The sequence below is a fragment of the Lactuca virosa genome, chromosome 4 (assembly GCF_052849685.1).
Source record: "Lactuca virosa cultivar CGN04683 chromosome 4, Lactuca_virosa_CGN04683_v6, whole genome shotgun sequence".
Classification (NCBI taxonomy): Eukaryota; Viridiplantae; Streptophyta; class Magnoliopsida; order Asterales; family Asteraceae; genus Lactuca; species Lactuca virosa.
This window is the reverse complement of record NC_136429.1, coordinates 59331190-59347339: the sequence shown is the minus strand read 5'-3', so window position 1 is coordinate 59347339 and position 16150 is coordinate 59331190. Positions and strand designations below refer to the sequence as shown.

At 36.5% G+C, this 16150-nt stretch overlaps 1 non-coding gene across 1 annotated transcript; it reads left to right on the top strand.

Annotated features, from left to right (window-relative positions):
- Positions 1-10609: 10609 nt before the first annotated feature.
- LOC145110337 (small nucleolar RNA R71) lies at positions 10610-10716 on the top strand. Its single transcript, XR_013709719.1, has one exon. It is a non-coding gene; the product is annotated as a small nucleolar RNA R71 (small nucleolar RNA).
- The last annotated feature ends 5434 nt before the right edge of the window (positions 10717-16150 follow it).

Here is a 16150-nt window from a genome sequence, read left to right as displayed (position 1 = left end):
GGTTAAAACCCTAATTTTACAGAAATGTAAAAATTATTTTTTTTCAGTAATTTTTAATCTACTCGTCGAGTCATCGTTCCGACTCGGCGAGTCAGGTCGCGAAATTATTTTCACATCTGCGTAAGGACTCGTCAAGTTAATGTATAGACTCGACGAGTTTATTATTCTGTTGAAAACATTTTTCCTTTTCTGAAAAATAAAATTTCTTTATTAAAAATAACGCCGCACCCCACACTTAGGCCTTAATTACCCTCAAGCAATTAATTATGGATGAGAATGAAGATTGAAATAAAAAAAACTAAGTAATCCTTACGAAAACAAAAACGAAAAACGAAAAAGAAAAGAAAAGCAAACTCTTTTGACGGGTTGCCTCCCGTTAAGCGCTTCTTTTTAAGGAGTCATTAGCTGGACTCCTTCCCGCTTTATGTTTCTTCTTCTTCCTCCATTGGGATCTCCTTCTTTAATTTTTGTACTTTGTATTTTGTCTTTTACAAGCAGATTTTTCTCTTGTATGCCCTCTTCAATTCCTCCATTCTCGTCCTTGCAGTGATTTCTTCAACTTTACGCTTTTTCCCTTTATCGTGCTTATTTTTCTCCACTCTTTCCTTTTCACGCTCCATCATTTCCCTTCCTTTCTTATCTTTCTTGATTGCCTTTTTGGTTGTTACAGAATACGGTGCTTTGAAAGTGAAAACTTCACATGTAGTAGAGACAATGGCACGAGGCTTGGTTCTTTTGCTTTTGATTGTCATCTCTTCTCGATCTAGCATATGTGATTTAATAGAAGAGGTATGATTATCATCATTCACATTTTTAAGATCCCCTTTATCTTCTAAACTCCCTCCATCCTTTTCTTGAACAGCCGCATCATTCTCTACCATTGCTTCAAGAAAAGACAAATGTGCATCCTCAAAGTCGATACGATCTTTAACAGCCTTGTTTCTCTTAAGAGGATTCTTCAAGTAATCATGCGAAACTTGCTCATCTAGTTCACAAAGGGTACTAATGGCTTGCAGACTATCATGTCCATCAGATTGGGAATTTTCGCAGGTACGCGTCGAGTCAACAGATACGACTCGGCGAGTCAGAGAGTTTTCAACACTTTTGAGGTTTTCTTTGCAATCAGCTTCCTTGATCAGCCTTTCTATCTCCTCCAGATCTCCCTCGGCATCAGAATTCTCTTCCAAGGATAATTAGAATTGGTTTGGATTGACCTCTTGCAAGTAAGCAAGTTCTCTCTCCAATACTTCATCACCTAAAATTATTGAGGAAACCTTATCTTCTTTTGAGTCTTTGGGCTTCTCCTTTTCCTCTGCTTCAAAAATTACCGAATCATCTCCCACCCTTAAAGTTAGTGTAGATTCACGCATGTCTACCAAGGTACAAGCGGTATTCAAGAATGGTCGCCCAATAATGATTGGTACTTTAGAGTCCTCCTCCATGTCTAATATTATAAAGTCAACCGGAAATACTAATTTATCAATTTTGATAAGGAGATCTTCACATACTCCCATTAGATGTATTATCGTTTTGTCGGCTAGATGAATCTTCATTTGAATAGGCTTTGGGACCGGAAGGTTTAACTTTTGGAAGAAGGAATATGGCATAATATTAATATTTGCACCTGAATCCGTCAATGCTCGTGTGGTCATTATGTTCCCAAATTGACAAGGTACAATGATGCTTCCCGGATCGCCCCTCTTTTCTGGCAGTTCACTTAGCACTATTTCAGCAACTTCTTCTATATTTCTTCTAGTGGTAAAGAGGTTTTTAAGTAAACTACCATATTTCGGTGTTTGTAATATCGTTTCAACAAACGGAATATTTACTTGGAGTACCTTTATGTGATCCATAAACCTCCTATATTCTTGAATCTGCTCATCAGGTATGGCTCGGCTCATAAATGGCAAAGAGGGTCGGTAAGGCTTCAAAAGAGAGCAGTTTTTGGTATCAGGTTGTCGACTCGTCGAGTCCATGATGGTAACTCGGCGAGTCGAGTCGGCTTTACTCAAATCCCAGCTACTTTCTTCTTCTGGTCGCACTTTGTTGGGATTTTTCTGGATAGCGGTCAGAGGAGTGTAAATTGGATCAGAATCTGTTGTTATTGCATTCACATGCGTCATTCTTGGATTTTGCTCGGTATTGTTAGGAAGTTCACCGGGTGCTCTTTGGTTGATTTGTTGTGCAAGCTGACCTAGCTGTTTTTCGATGTTATAAATAGATGCTTGCTGATTCCTAAGCATATTTTGCTGATCCTTCATCATAGCTTGATGTTCTCTAAGCTTATTTCGTTGCTCTTTCATTTCAGCATCTGAATCATTATGCCTCTTCTCAGACGCGGCTACAAATCTTGTGAACATTTCTTCCCAGTCAGCTTTCTTCTCCAGCATCGGTTCCTCTTTTTGATAATAGCCCCTTTCTTTTTGCTTAAATTTCTCCTCCTTTGCCTTTTTGTACTCATCATAAGGAAGCCAATCCTTTTTGGGTTTTCGCCAATTGTCATCATACCTATCACCACTTGAATAGCACACTTGCACACTCTGGTTCCCGTTTTCGTCTAGATCACAATCTTTAGTGAGATGAGGCCCTTTACAATTTTCACAACCGACCCTAATGGCATGGATGGATTGGTCCATCTTAGTCATTCTTCGATCCAAATTCTCTAGTTTAGCCATCATTGCTGCCATGCTATCATTAACTGAGTTCACCGCCCCCCGACTCAGTTCATTCCTTGGGTTATGATATTCTCTAGAGTGCTTAGAGAATTCTTCAATTAGGGTCTTTATGTTGGGTTTTGAGCATTCTAACACTCCTAAGTGTACATGCAACCCTAAATACCTTGGATCTATGTTTTCTCTATTATACATGCAAATATGATTATCCAAGGTATTATCCTAACTAGCATACCAAAACATTGATACTAGGATAATAAAATAGATAGAATACATACCTTGTTGTTGTTGCTTGACTCCATGAAGCTTGAGAGCCTAGTGCCCCAAGTGTGACACCTCAAATGGTTCACACAACATCATGAACTCTTGGAATAACCATGAGAAGAAGACATACATGTTCAAATCGGCTAGCCCTCAAAAAAATGTATCACTAGTGCCAATTTCTTGAACTAAAGGGGTTCTTATATAGTGTGGCTATTAGGGTTACACCATGTAACTCATGACTTTACCCATTCCTTATGCTCCATGGGTTTTAACCTCCATGGAGTATCCATGGATCACCACATGGGTTAAACCCAACATAAAGGAATCTTGGATCATAAGCCCACATATATAAGAATGAATGATTTACACAATCAATCCCCATATATTTAATTAGTCTCTTTTTGATCACTAAATTAAGTCCAAATTAATTCTTGATCAATACTAATTAAATAACATGATTTCATATTAATATATTAGAACTTATAATATATTAATATGTCACAAAATGTCTTTTCCTCATAAACGGTCTATCCAAATGTTTCGATGCCATGCAACCCAAATGGACCATGCCGAGTCGGGTCAAGTACATACCAATTATAGTTATGGACTTAGACACTAATCCAACAGTCTCCCACTTGGATAAGTCTAAAACTATTATTGCGTATGACTTCAGGAACCAACTGGCAATCGTAGCTCTCAAAAGCCGCTGTCGAACTCTGACCTTGTAGATGAACTCTGACCTTTGTCAATGACTTGTCCATTAGATAAGGGATCATATATTCCTCCATTCTAGATATCATATGGACTGAGACATGGATTATAATCATTCTCTCTGTCCATTTGTTGTTTCATGATTTCCGATTTATGACGATTGACTAATTGAACAAATCAAATCAGTCCAGGCCCGGCCGAGCACTTACATTTGTCATCACCAAATCATCGAGGGGCCCACAAATATCGCTTTTATCCCGAAGGTAAAAGGAATGGATAAACTTCGACTCATATGGCTTGTTCTACTACTTGTTGAATCATACCCAAAGGCACGTTTTATAACACCGAGTTACTGAATGCGTTTTCGTGCAATCAATGTACAACCAACTCATAGTAACAACTCATATCTCTAGGTTTGAAGAATATAAGATATTATCGTCTCATGATCACTCGTGATAAAATCCATGAAGTGATTCCAATGAGCGGGGGTTGAATCCAATACTCAGAACTTATGAGCACTCATGAGTGTTGTAGCCCCTTGTCCAACATCTTAGACCTCTACAAGCCAACCCATGACAGTCTTGATTCATATCTACTTCCAACATATGACCGACTGTGGATAGTTTGAATAACTTAGTCAATCAGGAAGAACGACCTAGTTATTCTGGAAGTCAAAACATGCAAAATGAAACACAATAATAATAGAATCTAATATGGTATCAACACCTATGAACATAAATAAAACACCTTTTATTTATCACCATATGATTACACATTATTCATTGTATACTGTTTCAGCTATCAACTTTATTCTTGAATTTAAAACAATAGTTGTCCCATGCTCCAAGCATGTACACTATGTTTTCTAAACACTAGTCATGCCATACACCAAGTATGCATACTATGTTTGTCTATGATCTTCACTTTGTGAATTAGATCAATTGAACATAACTCCAATGATCCTCTTTCATAGTCCCAAATCCTTACTGCAAATGCAAGAATTCCAAATTCATGCCATTTACTGAAATCTGTTAGATTCTAAACTTATATGCATTGATCCTCCTGTAATGATTATGCACAGAGTCAGAAAGACTTGACAACAACCATTACAGAGCATTCCAAGGAGATTAACTCCTTGGAAACATCCTTCTTGCATTAAGTTTCCTAATCTTACACAGATTGAATAATTTCCAACTGTGAAACATTTCCATATTCCATTTTGACTATCACTTCTGAACAAGAGTTGCCTCCTTACAGATTATGTCAATATGGTCCTTCCAGAATTAACACTATACTTCCAACTGTCCTTGAGCAACCAATCTTTGGTAAACCTTAGATTGTCCTCGACAATTGCTTAATCCTTTTAGTCATATCCAGTTCTAGACCTTTTCCCTTCTTAATGCCCCAGGCATTTGGAAAATTTTAGAAAGGATAAATATAGCACATGTAATCGATCCTATATCCGAAGCATATGGGACACGAGTCATGATGTCTCACATAAAGACTAAACCAGTCTTTTGCTATAACATTTCCATTTCTATTTGCCAAGTTCTCATAATTCAGATTATGAAAAGGGATGCCGTAATCATAATCGAATTTTAGAACGCAAATAATGGACCCATATATAGAATTTCCTTATGTTGAGCCATTCCAACATGAAATTCATATATATATCCTTGACTAAATACGATTAAAATCTCAATCTAAGCTTTTAGAATTGAAATGAAGTATAATTTCCTCTCCCTTAATTATAGCAAAACAACTTTTTCAACCCCTGCAGCCTCACGAATTGAAACTTTTGTTTTCTATAATTAACATTGCTAACTTGCAATCTTTATCATAATTATCATGCTCCCACTAACATGATGATTATTAGCATAACAATCATGCTCCCACTAGCTTTGACATGTAATCAGAAATCAGCTGGACTTCTAGAAATCAATACTTTATTGACTTTCTTACCAAAGTTCAGATTTCTGATACTAGATTACTTTGATAAAACTTTATCAATATCATACACCTTATCTTAGATAGCTCACAGGTGTGTCTAAACAATTTTAAGAACTATGAAAAGGGATGCCGTAATCATAGTCTCGATTGTTTAGACCTTTACCACTTCTCACAAGTCCATGTTAATGTGTTGGTTAACCACACACGCTCCACTAACGACTTTGAGAATGAAAATATCACAATTGCTATCTAGCTAAAATCTACTTAGTGAAAGTGTTTCCTCACCATCATTTTCATGAATCGGAGAGAAACCTTATGACACTTAGATTTTAATGGTGTATGAGTTCCTATCCATATGAATTTTGTCAAAACCATAATCAGAAGACAAGGTTACTGACAAATCCACACTTATATGGATTAAACTTGTGCAATCTTAAATTCTTGCCATTTGGCAGCTCAAGGGCCTACCATTGCTTCCAAGTAGCTGTGCAACCAATTGAGAACTCTCAGAACTCCTATGCAAAACCAACTTGAATAGGCACAGACATGTCGACACGATAGGTTATAAACCTCAAGTCGTGTGCTAGTGAAGAACTTCAGGTTTTATTCTTGATTAGTTCTTGAGACTTTCAAGACCTTTAAGACTCCCACTGTCTTCTTGACATATAAGACTCTCTTGTCAAATATTCAAGAGATAGTGTGGATTCTAATCAAGATAAACACTTCACACAATTGGCCTTAGTTGGTCTTTGTTTTGTCCAAAACATCACAACTTACCAATTTCAAATGTACAACAGTAGAAAACTTTTACTCTTACATTTGACAAGTGTTCTAAACCCTTTTAAGACACGTCACTCAAGTTACAATTTTAGAGTATAACTCCAAGAATTGTTTTTGGAACGAAGTATGAATCATCTTCTTGATTTAACCACTTCAACAATTCATAACTCCTCTTCTTAGCCATCAGAATGCACTTAGAGGATGAATTGTGATAATGTCTCTTAATCATTAAGATGATTATATAACATGATACTAAAGTACTCTCCCATCTTTTCAGATTTGAGAAACTTTTATCTTTCTGCCTAAGTTGATTCTTCTTATTCGCTCTGCCATACATTGAAACCTTTTCCAATGTCTCAGAATTACACTTAAGCTTGTAAGTATAACCATATTTACTGAATTTTAGTAAATAATGACGAATAGTCTTAACGATCTTTTGTGGTGGACTCTGACCAGTACACAAGAATGTGTACCCGATCCCTTAGTCCTTCACTTGACTCACACACCCATGTGAACAAGTAGTTAGTCTTAATTTTTCCAATGCTCGAAAGTTCTCATTCATCATGCTATACAACTTGCATGATTCCAAGTTTCTATCCAACTGAAACTTGGGTGATGAGAATCTTTCCTTATTTGGTAAATTTAGACACTACCACAAATGAAAGAATCAAATTCATATTTCCACTGTTGCTCTTAATAGAATCTTATAAGCAACACAGATTTTCACAAATGTCATTGTAAGGATATTTTAAAATAAATAAAATCAAAGATTTACCTTTTATTTTAAAACTTTTCGGAAAAACTTATCCTTACAATCCATATGAAAACTTGTTGTTATCTATTCCTAAGCAAAATATCATAACTCCTAAGAAGTAGCTCAAGAATCCGATCTTCAAACTATGCGATAGACATCCATCTACACGATCAGATTCAGCATATTCTTTCTTTAAGTTTCTTCACTTTTCTTTGATTCTTAAAACATCAACATGTGACCCAGTCACATCATGTATCAAGAATCTCATAATAGAAACTTAGTAGAGTTAGATAGTGGACTTTACCTGAAGTAGAGTCAAACTTATTGACTTTAATATCCTTAGGTAAATTTGGCAACTTCGCAACCAATGCCCCTTTCTTTGGCAATAGACCCTTGATAATGGGACTATCTCAGACTTAGCCGTTCTCTTTACCATTTGGTCAACCGAGTTGACTATGGCCGATCCCTTTCCATTGGGAAGAGAGAGCTTTACTGGATATCCAATGTCATCATTGTCAATGTCCATAAAGTTTTAGGAAGTTGATCTTAGCAAATAGATAAGATCATTAAGGGTCTTGTCATAGTCTGTTTCATAGGAGTCCCAAAGGAACTCACTATGTGACTTAGAAAGTGATTGATCATCAGCTTCCTCTAGACTTTGACACCCAACTCTCCCGGCTTGTCAATATGTGACTACATCTCCAAGATGTGATCACACATAGACCTTTGCTTGCCAATAGGGCTTGAGTGACCTTAAACTTTTCAGGAACTTGTGGGTTAGGGAGAATAATTGGAGGAGGTGAAAGAGGTATGATTTCCATGGGACATCATCTTCATTTAGGAAAGTTTGTTTCAAGAGATTTGGGAAGATCATAGATGTCTGAACTTAGACATCTTTTGGGAGATATTCAAGTTAGTTGATTTAGAGTCCTTAATATAACACCCAATATGAAATATTAAGGCTAGGACCCAATAACCTATTTATAACTGGAAGAGGGATGCCGTAATCCAAGTTATAAAATAGTTAAAGGTAGGTAAATGACGATTTACCAATTTCCACCATGAAAAACGAAATATAATTAAGTTTTAATTGGATTTGAAACTCCTAGATCTTTTGAGATACATTGAACTTTCAATGGCATGTTTGAATCTCGATTGTGCCCTCTCAAGTTTGTGACTGGGATGCCGAGGATCACAAACAAGGTGTGAATAACCATACAAATTGACTTGGTACCCTCAACAATATTACCTAATCGATGTGCCGGTTAACCACACACGCTCCACCGATCTATAATAAAGTTAAGTTACCCTTTGCCACTCTTACTAGTCCATGTTAGTGTGCCGGTTAACCACACACGCTCCACTAACGACTTGGTAAGGTACAAAGTGTAATTTTATGGGCTAGCACCAATTTCACATTTTCCTAAGTAACTAAGAATTGGGAATTTATAAATGTTTAGTTACTTAGTATTTATCATTAATACTTTTAATGAATGGAGAATTATAGTCCTTTCCTACCCGTTCGGCTAACGACCCTCCACCAGTCAAGGAAGCGGTGGGTGAGAGTGGACACCCATTAAACTGCCATTTTATAGGCAGTAACCTTATACCCCCCTTATAGACCGGCTTCATGAATGAGGCCTACTAATGGTAAGATTGACTTTATCTTATACATATCTATATAATTAAAATTATAATAATAGTATAAGGGTTTGAATTTTAACTTTTAAAATTCTAAGGGCTAACTTGGAATTAAAGTATTCATAAGTGAAACTTTTCAAATTCCAAAACTTGAGGGCAAGTTTTGAAACTATTCAAAACTAATTAATTCCATGACTTATATGTTTAAATTAGTTTTAATTAAAAAACTCTTCAAGTTCCATAACTTGAGGACAAGTTATGGAAGACTTTAAACTAATAAAAGAATGTAACTTTTCTTTATTTTATAACTTATGGAATTAATTAAGGTTACACATTTTATTACTTAATGAAGTGACTCTTGAACCTCCATAACTTGAGGACAAGACTCTTCATTTTTTTTGTAACCATTGCCAACTTTTATGAGTTTTATGAAACTTAAATGTGACTTTTCATATAACTTGAGGACAAGTTACAAAAACACATTTTAGAATCAACTCTTAGATTAAAATGGATTGAAAACACATAATCAATTAACTTTTCTATTAATCTAAGCAACTCATAAGAACAAGATAATTCAAATCAAACTTTTTCATGTAATTAGCCTAATCACTAAACTAATACAAAACATGAATCTATTGACAATTATCTTTGAAATTGGATTAGTATGAACATTACCACATCAAAAACAAGTTTATAAGTTCAAAAACATCTTAGGGTAATGTTTCTAGTCCATTTCTAGCCAAAAAACGCGAAAATATGATGTCTGGGGCTCCTACTCGTCGAGTGTATCAACCTACTCGCCGAGTAGGATGATTTTCTTCATGTACTCGGCGAGTTCATCAGTGGACTCGGCGAGTACAGTGCCCAGAATGCCCGAAATTCGACTTTTTCAGCATTTTTCAGCAATTTGCATCAAGTATAATTGAAAACAAGCCTAGGCTCTGATACCAATGTTGGGTTTTGAGCATTCTAACACTCCTAAGTGTACATGCAACCCTAAATACCTTGGATCTATGTTTTCTCTATTATACATGCAAATATGATTATCCAAGGTATTATCCTAACTAGCATACCAAAACATTGATACTAGGATAATAAAATAGATAGAATACATACCTTGTTGTTGTTGCTTGACTCCATGAAGCTTGAGAGCCTAGTGCCCCAAGTGTGACACCTCAAATGGTTCACACAACATCATGAACTCTTGGAATAACCATGAGAAGAAGACATACATGTTCAAATCGGCTAGCCCTCAAAAAAATGTATCACTAGTGCCAATTTCTTGAACTAAAGGGGTTCTTATATAGTGTGGCTATTAGGGTTACACCATGTAACTCATGACTTTACCCATTCCTTATGCTCCATGGGTTTTAACCTCCATGGAGTATCCATGGATCACCACATGGGTTAAACCCAACATAAAGGAATCTTGGATCATAAGCCCACATATATAAGAATGAATGATTTACACAATCAATTCCCATATATTTAATTAGTCTCTTTTTGATCACTAAATTAAGTCCAAATTAATTCTTGATCAATACTAATTAAATAACATGATTTCATATTAATATATTAGAACTTATAATATATTAATATGTCACAAAATGTCTTTTCCTCATAAACGGTCTATCCAAATGTTTCGATGCCATGCAACCCAAATGGACCATGCCGAGTCGGGTCAAGTACATACCAATTATAGTTATGGACTTAGACACTAATCCAACACTTTATCACCGGGGGTGCTTTCTTTGTGAGTGGTCCTTGCGAATCAAGGAGTTGCCTAGTTGTCACATTTAATCCATCATAAAAAATGGAAACTTTTTGTTGGTTGTTTAGATCGTGATGTGGGCAATTCCTCAATAAGCTTTTGTACCTTTCCCACGCCTCATATAGTGACTCTCCAGCTTGTTATTCAAAATTAGTTATTTCTTTCTTCAACTTGGCTATTTTTGAAGGAGGGAAAAACTGGTCTATGAATTCTTCTTTCATTTTAGCCCATTTAGTGATGGATCCTGGGGGAAGTGATTTCATCCAATCCTTTGCAGCTCCCTTGAATGTGACAGGTAGCATACGAAGCAAGACAGTGTCGCGAGCCACATTAGGGACATTGAAGTAGTCGGCTATGTCATTGACTTCGTCAAGATGCTTGTATGTGTCTTCATGATCCTTCCCGTAGAATGGAATCTCCTTAGGTTGAGCAAGTATGTGGCCTTTAAGTTCAAAGGTGGCAGTTGCGGGAATGATGGGTTGCACTAGTCCCGGTCCGGTATCGTCACGTATTCTCTTCTTCCATTCGCCCATGGGAACTTCATCGATGTTAGCCATGGTGTTAGCTAATTCGCCTTCTAAATCGCTTCCTTCTTCGGAGTCGGTTTCTTCTTTTCGGATTCGTACACGATATCGTCCTTGTTTGGGTCTTCGTTCGCCTCAGAAAAATTGTTGGATTCTCCAACTTTCTTGTCCTTTTTCTTACTAAAAACAGATTTGAGATTCTTCAATGGCGAATTCTTTGATGTTGCGGTTTCTCCTACGGTCTTGCCCTTATTTTTCTTCAAAGTTGTTTCCGGGTCTTCAAGTGGTGTAACCAAAGGTGTACCTCCTCCTCTGGTCATAAACGAACTGCAATTAAAACAGAAAACACGCGTAAAAAGAACAAAAATAAAATAAAAACGAAACTGAGTTTCAGCGATGGACTCGTCGAGTAGCTTCGATTGCACTCGGCGAGTCAAGGCTAAAAACAGAAAAAAAAAATTAATAATAATCCTAAAAACAGAAAACTACTAAAACCTGAACTAATGACTAATTTATAAAAAAAATAACTTTGTGCAAGATAATTCTCACACAAAGGATCGATAAAACTAGAAATTAGAGTTAATTTTTGAACCGTTCCCCGGCAACGGCGCCAAAAACTTGATGAGTGTGAAACGAACTAAGTTTTATCCTACTCTTCACTTATGAATTAGACACACAAAGGCAGTGGACCTATCAATTGTGGTATAGTTAAATAAGTAGGGTATCGAACTCAGGGAACGGAAATTAAACTAATTACTAATATTATCTAAAACAAATAATAAAATAGGAGGGATTTCTCTAGTTTTACAAGACTAGAAACTTAGCTAAAACTTACCTAGCACTTAATTAAGTAGGTAAACAATTAAATTGCAACTAAATTCATTGATAAAAAGGACTTCTGTCTAGGTTTGAGTCATTTGATCCTATGGTTGATTTTATGGTAAATATATCGGATTAACTTTTAATTGGCTACCGATTTAGATGATTAGGTTCACGTTCGTTATTGCTAATCCTTAGAAAACAGGTTAATTCAAGCAGTGGCCAGTTGTCTAAATTAATAAGTTCCCTAGTTAATTAATTCGGGTTAAGTAAGACTTGTAATGGTTAATTGAATTGGTGATTCAATTAACCTCTTGTTGATGGTGTATCACACAAGCTCACGTATTAATTTACCTATCTTCTAGTTAATTCTAGTTTTACATTCGTTATTCCTAGACATATAACTATGTGGTCACATAAATTATATGAAATTAATAACTAAGAGATGTTCATACAACTTAATTACTGATTTATTAACAGAAAATAGTTGTTATCAATCTATGAGGTTCTTTAACAAGCTTAGCAAAACAATATCACCAATTAAAATTAATTCTAACCATAAAATCAATCCATATTCACAAAATCATCTACCCTAAACAGAAGACAAAGGTTTTTAGTTCATAATTGCAGTAAAAACAAACTCAAAAACGAATTCAATTAGTTCAAACATGATTCAATCAAAAGCTTAACTAAGAATGAATTAGAATTTGCCTTAATCCTTTTCAAAAACGAACTTAGGGTTGATTCCTCAGCTTCTCTCGATCTAGCAGTATCTTCAATCGCAATCTGAACCTCCTAGGGTTCCAGAGAAGTCCCCCTCTCGATCTCAAAGTCCCTATTTATATTTTTCTGGAAACAGAGGTGACTCGTCGAGTCAAGGTCCCAACTCGTCGAGTCCCTCATTAAATATCCGTGTACAGCAAGGACTTCTAGAGCTTCTCGAATCTTCGATCCAACTCGTCGAGTTAGGCTTTGACTCGCCGAGTCCTTCTTGTTTTTGGCATTTTTCTTCTTTGTTTCAACTCCTGAACTTCCAACTGCTTCTCGTGCTTCCTTATGCTTCTGAGCATATCTTTTGGACTGAAAATACAATTTGAACACTATTAAGTACCTTTTATCCATAATATGTAAATAATTAGCTAATAAATAATGAAAATCTATACTAAATATATAGCTAAATATGCACATATCACCGATACTCCATTCATCTAGGTTCAGAAAAAATGTACCTGGACCTCAAGAAACTATACTCGTGGCCTAACATGAAGGCCGAAATCGCTACCTTTGTGGGCAAGTGCCTTACTTGTGCTGAAGTCAAGGTAGAATACCAGAAACCTTCAGGTTTATTGCAACAACCTGAAATACCTGAATGGAAGTGGGAGCGGATTACAATGGATTTCATAACCAAGTTACCCAAGACATCGGGTGGTTATGATACTATTTGGGTAATCGTCGATAGATTAACCAAATCCGCACACTTCTTACCAATCAAAGAGACCGACAAGATGGAGAAACTAACAAGAACTTATCTCAAGGAAATCATTAGACTGCATGGTGTGCCAATATCTATTATTTCTGACCGAAATAGTAGATTCACTTCTTGTTTCTGGCAGTCTTTACAAAAATCTTTGGGAACTAGGCTGGACATGAGTACAACCTATCATCCACAAACTGACGGACAAAGTGAGAGAACGATTCAAACTCTAGAAGATATGTTGCGAGCTTGCGTGATAGACTTTGGAAAGGCATGGGATACTCATTTACCCCTTGTCGAATTCTCTTACAACAACAGTTATCACACTAGCATAAAGGTTGCTCCTTTCGAAGCTCTCTATGGCCGCAAGTGCAGATCACCTCTGTGCTGGGCTGAAGTGGGTGACACGCAGCTAGCTAGAAGTCAAGTTCCTGACGGTGCTCTCACTGGTCCGGAAATCATTCGCGAAACTACGGAGAAAATCGTACAAATTCGGTAGCGACTTAAAGCTTCCAGAGACAGACAGAAAGGCTACGCTGACAAAAGAAGAAAACCTTTGGAATTCCAGGTTGGTGACCGCGTCATGTTGAAGGTCTCACCCTGGAAGGGCATGATACGCTTTCGAAAGCGTGACAAGCTGAATCCAAGGTACATAGGATCATTCAAGATTCTTGCTAGAATCCGTCCAGTAGCTTACAAACTCCGACTACCTCAAGAACTAAGTAACATACATCCTGTTTTCCACGTCTCGAACTTGAAAAAGTGTTTGTCCGACGAGACTCTTGTAATCCACTCGACGAGATCAAGATCGACGAGAGCCTCAACTTCGTGGAAGAACCAGTAGAGATCATGGACCGAGAGGTCAAGCAAACAAAGCAAAGTCGTATTCCTATAGTGAAGGTTCGCTGGAATGCCAAGCGGGGACCTGAATTCACTTGGGAGCGCGAGGATCAAATGAAACTGAAATATCCTCATCTTTTTGCTTAAGTTATTTGTAATTGCATAATTGCTTAAACTCTAATTTCGGGACGAAATTCTCTCTAAAGGGGGGATAATGTGACAACCCGAAATTTCTATCTTGTACAGTCATTCAATGCAATCACAGTCAGACTTGTATCTGCTATCTTTTAGCATTGTTTAGGGTCTGTTTGAGTGTTCTAAGCCTAGTACATTCAAGGTTTGGGTTTAGGGATGAGTTAACTTAAGTTCATCAGATTGCATTCGGGCCAAACACTCCATCAAGAGGAGTGTACGGCCGTACACATGAGTATACGGTCGTACACCCAAGGTGGTCGTGACCCCAAACCCATATATAAGCTTTTCCTTCATTTTCTCACACTTTCAAGCCAAGAAATCTGATTCTCTCTCAACTATCATCAAGTTTTTCACCTTGATCTTCAAAGATGTAAGTATTCCTTCCATTGATTAGTTGATACATGGCTTTATCTAGTAAAGATCCATGTTTTCATCCATGAAATATTCTCTTTTGGATAGATCTTCAAGTCTTCTTCACTTTCACCAAGAACACCAAGAACACCTACTTGTTCTTGGGCCGTGAACTCCTTAGAAACCTTCAAAAGTGTGAGTATCTCTTCTATCTTCTAGTTAGGCTTGAGAAACACTTGATTCCAAGCCTTTAATTGTCATCTAATGCATGAACACCAAGGGTGTACGGCCGTACACTCCTCATATGGCCGTAAACCCTTCTTTAGTGCACTAATTGGCCTCAAACTCACCTCATGTCTCAACATAAGATCATGAACACTTAATGGATACTAGATAGGGCCATAAACACCCGTTTTTGCATGCTTCTTTCATGAGTGTACAGCCGTACACTCCATGACCGTACACCCAATGGTCGTACACCATATTGGCCGTACACATCTTGGCCGTACACATCTTGGCCGCACACACCCTTCTGTGGCCTTAAACCCCTTTTGTACAATCACATGTGATTGTAACACTTCAATTCAAGTGTTTCCTAGTCCCTAAAGTGGTTTCCTATCATAATTAGTTGTTATATACACTAATTATATCCATATATGTGTCATTATATGCTTAATAGGATCCGTTTGTGCTCGAGATTTCACTTGACACTTAGCATCCTACATCGATCTTACATTTGAATCACTCACTACAGGTGAGTTCATACCCCCGTATTTTCATAGTTTTTACTGTTTTAAGGGGGGGGGGGGGGAATACAAGTCTAACACAAAGATTTTGTGTTATAAACAAATGGTTTCAAATATCTAATCAAAATGGATTTCAGTTATCATCAAATCAAATGGTTTTCAATGATTGTATCAAAATGACATCAAGTCACCAAAATGTATTTCAAATTATTAAAACTTCTTTTAAATGTTTTTATAAACTTATATTTCTCCCAGAAATCATACTTGTATATATATATATATATATATATATATATATATATATATATATATATTTATATAAATAAGATTTAGAAGGCTTAGGACTGATAACCCACTTTGGTTCCTTTTCCTGCTTTGGATGTGCGATTATAAGCATCAGTTATTTGTCTGAGTGTCATTTAAATTTTACTTATATATATTTGTATATGTATACCAGTATAAAAGTTAGTTCATTAAGTTTCAATTACCCTTTGTAACATGTTAAGCAAGGGGTTGCATTCATGAATAGTCGGTATCAATACTAAAAGTACATATAAATTATAATAGGTATAATTTATGATTCACAAAACATTAATTCACGATTCAAGTATGCTAAAGTACATTGTTTTACAAGAACAAAGGTTTGATTCAAAACTAT